The sequence below is a fragment of the Oncorhynchus keta genome, chromosome 7, assembly GCF_023373465.1.
Source record: "Oncorhynchus keta strain PuntledgeMale-10-30-2019 chromosome 7, Oket_V2, whole genome shotgun sequence".
Lineage (NCBI taxonomy): Eukaryota > Metazoa > Chordata > Actinopteri > Salmoniformes > Salmonidae > Oncorhynchus > Oncorhynchus keta.
In genome coordinates, this window is record NC_068427.1 from 35612878 (window position 1) to 35628018 (window position 15141).

The following is a 15141-nucleotide window of genomic DNA, read 5'->3' on the forward strand; positions in this document are numbered from 1 at the left end:
GACCCTTTGGATGACAAATCAGAGGAAGATAAAAAAAATAAAAAAAGTGAATATTTCATCATTATTTGTGAATGTATGAAACCTGTGTCGGTGGTCAAATATTTTGATGTGGGGCGCTGTCCTCAAACAATCGCATGGCATGTTTTCGCTGTAACACCTACAGTAATTGGACAGTGCAGTTAGATTAACAATAATTTAAGCTTTCAGCCGATATAAGACATTTATACGTACCTAAATATTTAATATCCATAATATTTATGATTATTTATTTGAATTGCGCGCCCTGCAGTTTCACCTGCAGTTGTCCCGCTAGCGGGACCCCTAGCCCTGATAAGTTTTTAAAGGTCTTGCTCACATCGGCTACCGAGAGTGTTATCACACATAAACATACTGTTGACATGTAGACTATGGTGTAAACATAGGGAGGGATTGAGTATCTCCGTAAATGACTATCACCCTTTAGCACTCACTTCAGTCATCATGTAGTCATGCACTTGATGTCACAGAAAGGCCAAAAAGGCCAAAAAGATCATCAAGGACAACAACCACCCGAGCCACTGCTTGTTCACCCCGCTGTCATCCAGAAGGCGAGGTCAGTACAGGTGTATCAAAGCTGGGACCGAGAGACTGAAAAACAGCTCCTATCTCAAAGCCATCAGACTGTTAAATAGCCATCACTAGCACAGAGTGGCTGCTGCCTACATACAGACTTGAAATTATTGGGCACTTTAATAAATGTAACACTAGTCACTTTTGTAATGTCACTTTAATAATGTTTAAGTATCTTGATTTACTCATCCCATATTTATATACTGTATTCTATACTATCTATTGCATCTTAGCCTATAGCACTGACATTGCTCATAGACATATTTACAGTTGAAGTCGGAAGTATACATACACCTCAGCCAAATACATTTAACAGCATTTTTCAAAATTCCTGACATCCTCTTAGTCCGCCCCATCCCGCATGCGGGATCGTGACTACAGCCTCAAGCTCATTACCATAACGCAACATTAGCGATTTCTAAAAATTGCAAATGAAATGAAATGAATATGCCTGCCCTCAAGCTTATCATTTTCTTAACAATCCTGTCGTCTCAGATTTTCAAAATATGCTTTAGAACCAGAGAAAATCAATAATTTGTGTAAGAGTGGTGATAGCTAGCTTAGCATTTAGCGTTAGCATTTAGCACGCAACATATTCACAAAAACCAGCAAAGGGATCAAATAAAATAATTTACCTTTGAAGAACTTCAGATGTTTCAATGAGGAGACTCTCAGTTACATAGCAGATGTCCAGTTTTTCCTGAAAGATGCTTGTGTATGCATTTGGCTACCGAAACTAACCGAAAATTCAGTCACCTAAACGTCGAACTTTTTCCGAATTAACTCCATAATATCGACTGAAACATGGAAAACGTTGTTTGAATCAATCCTCAAGGTGTTTTGTCATATATCTCTTCATTGAAATGCCGTCCCTGGAAGCGTGCATTCTTCTCTGATTCGGATGGAAAAATACTGGTAGCTGACTTTTGCGCACCAATTTCCACGCAGACACCGGGCGGGACACTTGGCAATTGTAGTCTCTTATGGTCAATCTTCCAATGATATGCCTACAAATACGTCACAATGCTGCAGACACCTGGGGGAAACGATAGGAAGTGTCCGTTCATTCCTGTCGCATTCACAGCCATATAAGGCGATCATGGAAAACGTGCCTCCAGAAATCCTGTTGATTTCCTGGTCGCTCAAACATCTTGGTTTTGCCTGTAGATTTTGTTCTATGGCACTCACAGTGAAAATCTTTGCAGTTCTGGAAACGTCAGAGTGTCTTCTTTCCAAAACTATCAATTCCAAGCATAGTCAAGCATCTTTTCGTGACAAAATATTGCGCTAAAAACGGGCACGTCTTTTTATCCAAAAATGAAATACTGCCCCTATAGGACTAACAATCCTAGTAAAAATTCATTGTCTTCAGGCAGTTAGGATCACCACTTTACTTTAAGAATGTGAAATGTACAGAGAATGATTTATTTTAGCTTTTATTTTTTGAATCACGTTCCCAGTGGGTCAGAGGTTTACTTACACTCAATTAGTATTTGGTAACATTGCCTTTAAATTGTTTACCTTGGGTCAAACGTAGCCTTCCACAAGCTCTAAGATGGCGTAGCAGTCGGACGTCTTGTCGTGTCGTGTCCCTTGTATATATATTTTTTAAATTTATTTTTTTACATATTTTGACATATTTTCCTCGCATATCTTTTAAAACATTTTGCTAAACCTCAACTTCGAAATACTCTCCTGCAACCCGCCTCACCCAGTGTAGCGCGGATCTGCTTTTTTTTCTAAAGTACTTATATTTACTTCGGATCCGGAACCCCTCAACTGAAGCTAGCCAGCTAACTACCAGCAAACCATTGCTAGCGGTCATCAGCTAACCTTTAGCTCGGAAAGCTCTCGCCAGTTCGAACAACGCGACTCTAACCAGAGCATAACGGACCTATTATTATTTTTTATTTTTTATCCCCGGATTCCCATCGCAAACGGAACATTTTCAGCTGGATCTTCACAACTAGCTAACTAGCTAAGCGCAACCCCGGATGATTTCTCCTGGCTAGCGTTTCCATCCACTTAGCTTGAAGCTAGCCCAGCCAGAGCTCCTGTGCTACCACCGAAGCATACTCCTGGGCTACAATATCCGGACCCACGACCGGTCTATAGATGTCACCGCATGAAGAGGCATAAACAGACTCACCCCATCGCGACGTCCCCCAAAGACTAACTTTCTAGCCCTTGCTATCTGCTTGCTTGCTAATTCGGCCTGCTAACTGCTAGCTTGTTTAGCCTCGGTCCGCTAACTGCTACCGTGCTCAGCCCCGGCCTACTAACTGTTCGCTTGTTAGCACAGGCCTGCTAACTGTCTGAATCGCCGCGTCCCCAGCCAGCCCAACCACTCACTGGACCCATATTTACTTTCAATCTCTTTTCGATTTTTAATTCGATTATACCTTCCGGTAACCTGCCTCACCCAATGTGATACCGAATCGCTATCATTTTTTATTTTTAGAACACATTCAAGAACCTCCAGAAGCTAACCAGCTAACTAGCTACAAGCTATTTAGTCATTGTTCGTTTTTTTAAACCTGCATAACACTCGCCAGTCCAGCTTCCCTGCCCCATCCACCGCTGCCCCCTGGACACTGATCACTTGGCTACATAGCCGATGCACGCTGGACTGTCCATTATTCACGGTACTTCATTCTGTTTGTTTATGTTTTATCTGTCGGCCCCGTTGCCTAAGTCAACGCCATTTTACCTGCTGTTGTTGTGCTAGCTGATTAGCTGTTGTTGTCTCACCTACTGTTTTAGCTAGCTCTCCCGATTCAACACCTGTGATTAATGTATGCCTCGCTGTATGTCTCTCTCAAATGTCAATATGCCTTGTATACTGTTGTTCATGTATACTGTTGTTAGTTCATTGTTTTAGTTCACAATGGAGCCCCTAGTTCCACTCTTCATACCCCTGATACCTCCTTTGTCCCACCTCCCACACATGCGGTGACCTCACCCATTACAACCAGCATGTCCAGAGATACAACCTCTCTCATCATCACCCAGTGCCTGGGCTTACCTCCGCTGTGCCCGCACCCCACCATACCCCTGTCTGCGTATTATGCCCTGAATATATTCTACCATGTCCAGAAACCTGCCCCTCATACTACTCCTTCTCTGTTCAGCGGGTGATGTGGAGGTAAACCCAGGCCCTGCATGTCCCCAAGCACCCTCATTTGTTGACTTCTGTGATCGAAAAAGCCTAGGTTTCATGCATGTCAACATCAGAAGCCTCCTCCCTAAGTTTGTTTTACTCACTGCTTTAGCACACTCTGCTAACCCTGATGTCCTTGCCATGTCTGAATCCTGGCTCAGGAAGGCCACCAAAAATTTGGAGATTTCCATACCCAACTATAACATCTTCCGTCAAGATAGAACTGCCAAAGGGGGGGGAGTTGCAGTCTACTGCAGAGATAGCCTGCAAAGTAATGTCATACTTTCCAGGTCCATACCCAAACAGTTCGAACTACTAATTTTGAAAATTACTCTCTCCAGAAATAAGTCTCTCACTGTTGCCGCCTGCTACCGACCCCCCTCAGCTCCCAGCTGTGCCCTGGACACCATTTGTGAATTGATCGCCTCCCATCTAGCTTCAGAGTTTGTTCTGCTAGGTGACCTAAACTGGGATATGCTTAACACCCCGGCAGTCCTACAATCTAAGCTAGATGCCCTCAATCTCACGCAAATCATCAAGGAACCCACCAGGTACAACCCTAACTCTGTAAACAAGGGCACCCTCATAGACGTCATCCTGACCAACTGGTCCTCCAAATACACCTACGCTGTCTTCAACCAGGATCTCAGCGATCACTGCCTCATTGCCTGTATCCGCTACGGAGCCGCAGTCAAACGACCACCCCTCATCACTGTCAAACGCTCCCTAAAACACTTCTGTGAGCAGGCCTTTCTAATCGACCTGGCCCGGGTATCCTGGAAGGACATTGACCTCATCCCGTCAGTTGAGGATGCCTGGTCATTCTTTAAAAGTAACTTCCTCACCATTTTAGATACATTTTAGATAAACATTCAAAAAATGCAGAACTAAGAACAGATACAGCCCTTGGTTCACTCCAGACCTGACTGCCCTCGACCAGCACAAAAACATCCTGTGGCGGACTGCAAGAGCACCTCTTCCCAGCTGCCCACTGCACTGAGGCTAGGTAACACGGTCACCACCGATAAATCCATGATTATCGAAAACTTCAACAAGCATTTCTCAACGGCTGGCCATGCCTTCCGCCTGGCTACTCCAACCTCGGCCAACAGCTCCGCCCCCCACCGCAGCTACTCGCCCAAGCCTCTCCAGGTTCTCCTTTACCCAAATCCAGATAGCAGATGTTCTGAAAGAGCTGCAAAACCTGGACCCGTACAAATCAGCTGGGCTTGACAATCTGGACCCTCTATTTCTGAAACTATCCGCCGCCATTGTCGCAACCTCTCTTTCATATCGTCTGAGATCCCCAAGGATTGGAAAGCTGCCGCAGTCATCCCCCTCTTCAAATGGGGAGACACCCTGGACCCAAACTGTTACAGACCTATATCCATCCTGCCCTGCCTATCTAAGGTCTTCGAAAGCTAAGTCAACAAACAGGTCACTGACCATTTCGAATCCCACCGTACCTTCTCCGCTGTGCAATCTGGTTTCTGAGCTGGTCACGGGTGCACCTCAGCCACGCTCAAGGTACTAAACGATATCATAACCGCCATCGATAAAAGACAGTACTGTGCAGCCGTCTTCATCGACCTTGCCAAGGCTTTCGACTCTGTCAATCACCATATTCTTATCGGCAGACTCAGTAGCCTCGGTTTTTCGGATGACTGCCTTGCCTGGTTCACCAATTACTTTGCAGACAGAGTTCAGTGTGTCAAATCGGAGGGCATGCTGTCCGGTCCTCTGGCAGTCTCTATGGGTGTGCCACAGGGTTCAATTCTCGGGCCGACTCTTTTCTCTGTATATATTACATTTACATTTAAGTCATTTAGCAGACGCTCTTATCCAGAGCGACTTACAAATTGGTGCATTCACCTTATGACATCCAGTGGAACAGCCACTTTACAATAGTGCATCTAAATCTTTTAGGGGGGGGGGGTGAGAAGGATTACTTATCCTATCCTAGGTATTCCTTAAAGAGGTGGGGTTTCAGGTGTCTCCGGAAGGTGGTGATTGACTCCGCTGTCCTGGCGTCGTGAGGGAGTTTGTTCCACCATTGGGGGGCCAGAGCAGCGAACAGTTTTGACTGGGCTGAGCGGGAACTGTACTTCCTCAGTGGTAGGGAGGCGAGCAGGCCAGAGGTGGATGAACGCAGTGCCCTTGTTTGGGTGTAGGGCCTGATCAGAGCCTGGAGGTACTGAGGTGCCGTTCCCCTCACAGCTCCGTAGGCAAGCACCATGGTCTTGTAGCGGATGCGAGCTTCAACTGGAAGCCAGTGGAGAGAGCGGAGGAGCGGGGTGACGTGAGAGAACTTGGGAAGGTTGAACACCAGACGGGCTGCGGCGTTCTGGATGAGTTGTAGGGGTTTAATGGCACAGGCAGGGAGCCCAGCCAACAGCGAGTTGCAGTAATCCAGACGGGAGATGACAAGTGCCTGGATTAGGACCTGCGCCGCTTCCTGTGTGAGGCAGGGTCGTACTCTGCGGATGTTGTAGAGCATGAACCTACAGGAACGGGCCACCGCCTTGATGTTAGTTGAGAACGACAGGGTGTTGTCCAGGATCACGCCAAGGTTCTTAGCGCTCTGGGAGGAGGACACAATGGAGTTGTCAACCGTGATGGCGAGATCATGGAACGGGCAGTCCTTCCCCCGGGAGGAAGAGCAGCTCCGTCTTGCCGAGGTTCAGCTTGAGGTGGTGATCCGTCATCCACACTGATATGTCTGCCAGACATGCAGAGATGTGATTCGCCACCTGGTCATCAGAAGGGGGAAAGGAGAAGATTAATTGTGTGTCGTCTGCATAGCAATGATAGGAGAGATATATCAATGATGTTGCTCTTGCTGCGGGCGATTCCCTGATCCACCTCTACGCAGATGACACCATTCTATATACTTCCGGCCCGTCCTTGGACACTGTGCTATCTAACCTCCAAACGAGCTTCAATGCCACACACCACTTCCGTGGAATCCAACTGCTCTTAAACGCTAGTAAAACCAAATGCATGCTTTTCAAACGTTCGCTGCCTGCACCCATACGCCTGACCAGCCTCACCACCCTGGATGGTTCCGACCTTGAATATGTGGACATCTATAAGTACCTAGGTGTCTGGCTAGAATGTAAACTCTCCTTCCTTATCAAACATCTCCAATCGAAAATCAAATCAAGAGTCGGCTTTCTATTCCGCAACAAAGCCTCCTTCACTCACGCCGCCAAACTTCCCCTAGTAAAACTGACTATCCTACTGATCCTCGACTTCGCTGATGTCATCTACAAAATTGCTTTTAACACTCTACTCAGCAAACTGGATGCAGTTTATCACAGTGCCATCCGTTTTGTCACTAAAGCACCTTATTTCACCCACCACTGCAACCTGTATGCTCTAGTCGGCTGGCCCTCACTACATATTCGTCGCCAGATCCACTGGCTCCAGGTCATCTTCAAGTCCATGCTAGGTAAAGCTCCGCCTTATCTCAGTTCACTGGTCACGATGGCAACACCCATCCGTAGCACGCGCTCCAGCAGGTGTATCTCACTGATCATCCCTAAAGCCAACACCTCATCTAGCTGCCTTTCGTTCCAGTTCTCTGCTGCCTGTGACTGGAACGAATTGCAAAAATCGCTGAAGTTGGAGACTTTTACCTCCCTCACCAACTTCAAACATCTGCTATCTGAGCAGCTAACCGATCGCTGCCACTGTACATAGTCTATCGGTAAATAGCCCACCCATTTTTACCTACCTCATCCCCATACTGTTTTGATTTATTTTATTTTATGCTCTTTTGCACACCAATATCTCTACCTGTACATGGCCATCTGATCATTTATCACTCCAGTGTTAATCTGCAAAATTGTAATTATTCGCCTACCTCCTCATACCTTTTGCACACAATGTATATAGACTCTCCTTTTTTCTACTGTATTATTGACTTGTTAATTGTTTACTCCATGTGTAACTCTGTGTTGTCTGTTCACACTGCTATGCTTTATCTTGGCCAGGTCGCAGATGCAAATGAGAACTTGTTCTCAACTAGCCTATCTGGTTAAATAAAGGTGAAATAAAAATAGAAATAAAAAAATAAGCTGAGTGAATTTTGGCCCATTCCTCCATTACTCACTTTTGTTGCCAGCGGTTTAGACGCTGTTAGGCTGTGTGTTGAGTTATTTTGAGGGGACAGCAAATTTACTCTGTTATACAAGCTGTACACTCACTACTTTACATTGTAGCAAAGTGTCATTTCTTCAGTGTTGTCACATGAAAAGATATACTCAAATATTTACAAAAATGTGAGGGGTGTACTCACTTTTGTGATATACTTACTGTACATATGAGATGAGTAATGTAGAGTATGAAAGCATTATATAAAGTGGCTAGTGATATATTGATTACATACATTTTTCCATTATTAAAGTGGCTAGAGTTGAGTCAGTATGTTGGCAGCAGCCACTCAATATTAGTGATGGTTGTTTAACAGTCTGATGGCCTTGAGATAGAAGCTGTTTTTCAGTCTTTCGGTCCCCGCTGTGATGCACCTGTACTGACCTCGCCCGGGTGGTTGTTGTCCTTGATGATCTTTTTGGCCTTCCTGTGATATCGAGTGGTGTAGGTGTCCTGGAGGGCAGGTAGTTTGCACCCAGTGATGAGTTGTGCAGGCCGCACCACCCTCTGGAGAGCCCTGCGGTTGCAGGCGGTGCAGTTGCTGTACCAGGAGGTGATATAGCCAAACAAGATACTCTCACTTGTGCATCTGTAAAAGTTTGTGAGGTTTATAGGTGACAAGCCAAATTTCTTCAGCCTCCTGAGGTTGAAGAGGCGCTTACGGTTGTGGGCAGAGCAGTTGCCGTACCAGGCGGTGATACAGCCCGACAGGATGCTCTCGATTGTGCATCTGTAAAAGTTTGTGAGTGTTTTTGATGACAAGCCAAATATCTTCAGCCTCCTGAGCTTGAAGAGACGCTGCTGCGCCTTCTTCACCACACTGTCTGTGTGGGTGGACCATTTCAGTTTGTCTGTGATGTGTACGCCGAGGAACTTAAAACTTTCCACCCTCTCCACTACTGTCCCATCAATGTAGATAGGGGGCTGCTCCCTCAAGTCCACAATCATCTCCTTTGGTTTTGTTGACATTGAGTTTAAGGTTGTTTTCCTGACACCACACTCCGAGGGCCCTCACCTCCTCCCTGTAGGCCGTCTCGTCGTTGTTGGTAATCAAGCATACCACTGTAGTGTCGTCTGCAAACTTGATGATTGAGTTGGAGGCGTGCATGGCCACGCAGTTGTGGGTGAACAGGGAGTACAGGAGAGGGCTGAGAACGCACCCTTGTGGGGACCCAGTGCTGAGGGTAAGCGGGGTGGAGATGTTGTTACCTACCCTCGCCACCTGGGGACGGCCCGTCAGGAAGTCCAGGACCCAAGTTGCACAAGGCGGGGTCGAGACCCAGGGTCTCGAGCTTAATGACGACTTTGAAGGGTACTATGGTGTTAAATGCTGAGCTGTAATCGATGAACAGCATTCTTACATAGGTATTCCTCTGTCCAGATGGGCTAGGGCAGTGTGCAGTGTGATGGCGATTGCGTCGTCTGTGGACCTATTGTGGCGGAGATCTTTGTGGGCTATACTCGGCCTTGTCTCAGGATGGTAAGTTGGTGGTTGAAGATATCCCTCTAGTGGTGTGGGGGCTGTGCTTTGGCAAAGTGGGTGGGGTTATATCCTTCCTGTTTGGCCCTGTCCGGGGGTGTCCTCGGATGGGGCCACAGTGTCTCCTGACCCCTCCTGTCTCAGCCTCCAGTATTTATGCTGCAGTAGTTTATGTGTCGGGGGGCTAGGGTCAGTTTGTTATATCTGGAGTACTTCTCCTGTCCTATTCGGTGTCCTGTGTGAATCTAAGTGTGCGTTCTCTAATTCTCTCCTTCTCTCTTTCTTTCTCTCTCTCGGAGGACCTGAGCCTGTCCCCAGTCCACCTGGCCATGCTGCTGCTCCAGTTTCAACTGGCCTGGGCCCTAGGACCATGTCCCAGGACTACCTGACATGATGACTCCTTGCTGTCCCCAGTCCACCTGGCCATGCTGCTGCTCCAGTTTCAACTGTTCTGCCTTACTATTATTCAACCATGCTGGTCATTTATGAACATTTGAACATCTTGGCCACGTTCTGTTATAATCTCCACCCGGCACAGCCAGAAGAGGACTGGCCACCCCACATAGCCTGGTTCCTCTCTAGGTTTCTTCCTAGGTTTTGGCCTTTCTAGGGAGTTTTTCCTAGCCACCATGCTTTTACACCTGCATTGTTTGCTGTTTGGGGTTTTAGGCTGGGTTTCTGTACAGCACTTTGAGATATCAGCTGATGTACGAAGGGCTATATAAATAAATTTGATTTGATTTGATTTGATATTGGGGAGGTAAGAAAATTGGAGTGGGTCTAGGTATCAGGTTGAGTGGAGGTGATATGGTCCTTGACTAGTCTCTCAAAGCACTTCATATGATGACGGAAGTGAGTGCTACAGGCTAGTGCTAGTCATTTAACTCAGTAAGTAAGCTTGGGGTCATTGTCCATTTGGAAGACCCATTTGCGACCAAGCTTTAAATTCCTGACTGATGTCTTGAAATATTGTTTCAATATATCCACATAATTTCCCCCCCTCAAGATGCCATCTATTTTGTGAAGGACACCAGTCCCTCCTGCAGCAAAGCACCCCCAATGCATGATGCTGCCACCCCCGTGCTTCACGGTTGGGATGGTGTTCTTCAGCTTGCAAGCCTCCCCTTTTTCCTCCAAACATAACGAGGGTCATTATTGCCAAACAGTTCTATTTTTGTTTCATCAGATCAGAGGACATGTCTCCAAAAAGTACCATCTTTGTCCCCATGGAATCTGTAGTCTGGCATTTTTATGGCGGTTTTGGAGCCATGGCAGCTTCCTTGCTGATTCAGGTTATGTCGATATAGGACTCATTTTAATGTGGATATAGATACTTTTGTACCTGTTTCCTCCAGCATCTTCACATCTGGGATTGATTTGCACTTTTAATACCAAAGTACGTTCATCTCTAGGAGACAGAACGTGTCTCCTTCCTGAGCCGTATGATGGCTGCGTTGTCCCATGGTGTTTATTCTTGCGTACTATTGTTTGTACAGATTAACATGGTACCTTCAGGTGTTTGAATATTGCTCCCAACGATTAATCAGACCTGTGGAGGTCTACATTTGTTTTCTGAAGTCTTGGCTGATTTCTATTGATTTTCCACTGATGTCAACCAAAGAGGCACTGAATTTGAAGGTAGGCCTTGAAATACATCCACTCAAATGATGTCAATTAGCCTATCAGAGGCTTCTAAAGCCATGACATGTTCTGGAATTTTCCAAGCTGTTTAAAGGCACAGTCAACTTAGTGTATGTAAACTTCTGACCCACTGGAATTGTGATACAGTGAATTATAAGTGAAATAATCTGACTGTAAACAATTGTTGGAAACATTACTTGTGTCATGCACAAAGTATATGTCCTAACCGACTTACCAAAACTATTATTTTTTTGTTAGATATTACTTGTTAGATATTACCGCACTGTAGGGACTAGAAGCACACGCATTTCGCTATACTCGCAGTAACATCTGCTAAACACGTGTATGTGACCAATACAATTTGATTTGATTTGTAATAGAATGTTTTGTATTGTGTGGTAGGTTTTGTGGGTTTTGACACCCTTATGTAGGTGTCATAACCAGCCATAAAATAATACAATATATGTCACAACCCATCTAAATATATGTGTCATGATAGTGTTATGACCATATTATGAAAGTAATAAGAAGTTATGACATGGTTATGACTGTGTCTTTTAAGTGATTATGCCCGAGAAGCTGGTGTTTGGAGCATATATTGGTATCTTAGGCCCAAGACGAAGTCCACAGCCGGCAAATCATGGCACTATATCGTCCAAACACCAGCTTCGATGGCATCATCACTTTTATACGACAGGTTACCAAGGTGTTCAAATAATGATTGACATATTTTAATTAAAAATGTTATTTTGCTGAATTTATTCATACTATTTCATCCTTCCACAAGATAAAGTCCCGACATAAATCTAGGGTTGCTACCCAAGCTGGCTGGTCGTTGGTTCTACCGGTTCGGTTGCCAGAGATGCGACCCAGTCGTTCAGTCTTTTTGTTATGTGTCTATGGACGAGACCCAGTAGTTCGTTTTAAATCTTCTATTGCCATGCTGGTATGCAACGTTCTTATCCCTTGCTTGCTAGCTAGCCAACTACATCTAACTTGAAGTCACGTCAAACAGTGCAGACACAATAACAACAGTAGGTGCATTTGCATTTGCATTTGTTTGCAATCATATACAAGGGAGGAGCAAAAACCCACAGACACTTGGCCCTCCATGTAATGAGTTTGACATATGTGACCTTAACCATCTTAACTGGGACAACTATTTCAGTAACGGGAACAATATGTCCAAGTAATAGATTGGATTAAAATGTATGTTATTTATATTTGATCAATGTACATGCAAAAACATATTGGAACAAACAATTCTAATCTACCTCCAATAGTGCATGCTAGGAAATATGATAATGGTTTTGGTTTAACACCAACATTGGAGTTATTTTACAACACTTAACTCTGTAAGTGTTAATTTAACACCTGAATCATCAACACTAGTAATGTTGAACTGAAAAAAAAAACACTGGACAATTTGCTATGTACCTGCGGACAGTAATTGGAAAAAGCAATGACTTAAGGGATAAAGTTTTCACCAAAGCAAATAAAACGCTCTCTTATATAGTGAAAACTACTCACCCACTGTACCTATACTGCCTTTTCTATTACCTTAGATTATTACTGACTATCCAGTGTAATCTCACTGAGCAAATATCAAATTCAAGTAAAAAAGTAACATAAAACAGTAGGCTACATGAATTAAAAGTAACCAGAGGCTATAGAGATCATGTTCAATGTTAAGACCCATGTTAAGACCCCTCTGTAAGAATCTTAGGTTTTCAAAATGCAATGTTAATGTATGTATTTGGCACATTTGTTGTCTATTGTCCTCCTTACCTGTGTCACATTGTAAATTACGTACTTCATACAATAAAACACATTGAGGCTGTATGAGGCTACTCCTACATATTTCTATTAGGAGTTTTTTTAGACTTCATCACGCCCAAGTTTTAAATCTACAGTTGGGTCAATAACGACCTTCTCTTTATTTGTTTGGCGGGAAGAAGATCAGGGCATCTCATCCTACATGTATTGACTTTCCAGCTTGGGTTTAGATGTTGATGACCTGCGTGCACTGTGTCAAGAGGAAATCAATGTGTAGTTAAGGCCTACCTGGTCCATTTTCAAGAGGTTGACATACATGCTGCACAGTAAATGAACTGTATTAAAGACTAGCTGCAATGTACTCATTTGTTTATGTTTTTCCACTATAGAAAATTCACGAGGGCACCGCTGGAGAAAGGATATGACTCATTGTGGTAAAATTAGCATAACATTTTCAAACACCATGCCAGATGAACATAGATGAAAGTGGTTTGCAATGAACTACATATGAATTGTGATGCGTTTAATTGTTTGAGGGTGCTCACACTCACAGGCCTATGTAAGCCGTTATAAATGTCATATAAACTACCTACATTGTTACATTATATGAATAAAATACACTCTACTAGACAGGCAAAACTGCTGCAGTATTTCCTGGTCTGGTGATTGTCACTTTACAGTGAGAGACAATTAGCAGAAAAAAGGCTTTTGCTTAAATTATTTACATCCCTGCAGCAGTGTATATTTCATATTTCACAGTGAAACAGCAGCGGGGGTTAGATTTGGGTTCTTGATGCTTCCAACCGAAATGAGACCGTAAAAGTAGAATACTGAAAACGTATACTTAAAACACTAGTACTTAAAACACTGATCCATCCTGTTGTCTTCCTTCTCTTGAGGCACATAAGAAAGATGAGGACTATCTGAGTCCATATGGTGCAGTGAGATGTTATGCTTATGTCACTTACCCAAATGACAAAAAAGAATTGCCAGCAGCATTCTTCCGTTGATTCTACGACAATAATGCCACAAATCTCATCATCTGTTTAAGGCTCTGATATTGACCCATGGGTGGTCTCTATTGATACAGGAACTTAAAATGAATAGAAATCAGCCGTAATGGTAGAAAAAACACATTATTAGTTTCAATGAGTGTATTGGATGCATGTCAATCTACTGGAATGTGTAGAGTGTGTCAGTCCGCTGTGTTTAAATCAAATCAAATCAAATCAAATCAAGGGGGTGGTAAATTAGCTTTCATACTGATTGATTACAGAGCAGAGGGATGGGCTCAGCAGCAAATCCTCTCTGGGAAAAACATAATTTTACCCCAACAGGATGTGTTTGGATCACGAAACACAAAACAGCATATTAAATCTCTCCTATCCCAGTCTGCTGTCCCCACATGCTCCAAGATGGCCACCATTGTTCCTGTACCCAAGAAGGCAAAGGTAACTGAACTTGATGACTATCGCCCTGTAGCACTCACCTCTGTCATCATGAAGTGCTTTGAGAGTCTAGTCAAGGATCATATCACCTCTACCCTACCTGCCACCCTAGACCCACTTCAATTTGCTTACAGCCCCAATAGATCCACAGATTATGCAATCGCCATCACTCTGCACACTGCCCTATCCCATCTGGACAAGAGGAATAACTATGTAAGAATGCTATTTATTGACTATAGCTCAGCATTCAACACCATAGTACCCTCCAAGCTCATAGTACCCTCCAAGCCCTCTCCAGAGGTCTGCACAACACATCACCGGGGGCAAACTACCTGCCCTCCAGGACACTTACAGCACTTGATGTCACAGAAAGGCCAAAAAGATCATCAAGGACAACAACCACCCGAGCCACTGCCTGTTCTCCTTGCTGTCAGCCAGAAGGCGAGGTCAGTACAGGTGCATCAAAGCTGGGACCAAGAGACTGAAAAACAGCTTCTATCTAAAGGCCATCAGACTGTCAAACAGCCATCACTAGCACATTTGGGCAATGCAAATAGTCTGGGTAGTGTCACGCCTTGGTCTTAGTATTTTGTGTTTTCTTTAATTATTTGTTCAGGCCAGGGTGTGACATGGGTTTATTGTATTGTCGTATTGGGGTTTTTGTAGGCATTGGGATTGTGGTTGATTAGGGGTGTGTCTAGTATAGGCTTGGCTGCCTGAGGCGGTTCTCAATCAGAGTCAGGTGATTCTTGTTGTCTCTGATGGGGAACCGTATTTAGGTAGCCTGGGTTTCACTGTGTATTTCATGGGTGATTGTACCTGTCTCTGTGTAGTTTCACCAGATAGGCTGTAATTAGGTTTCACGTTCCGTT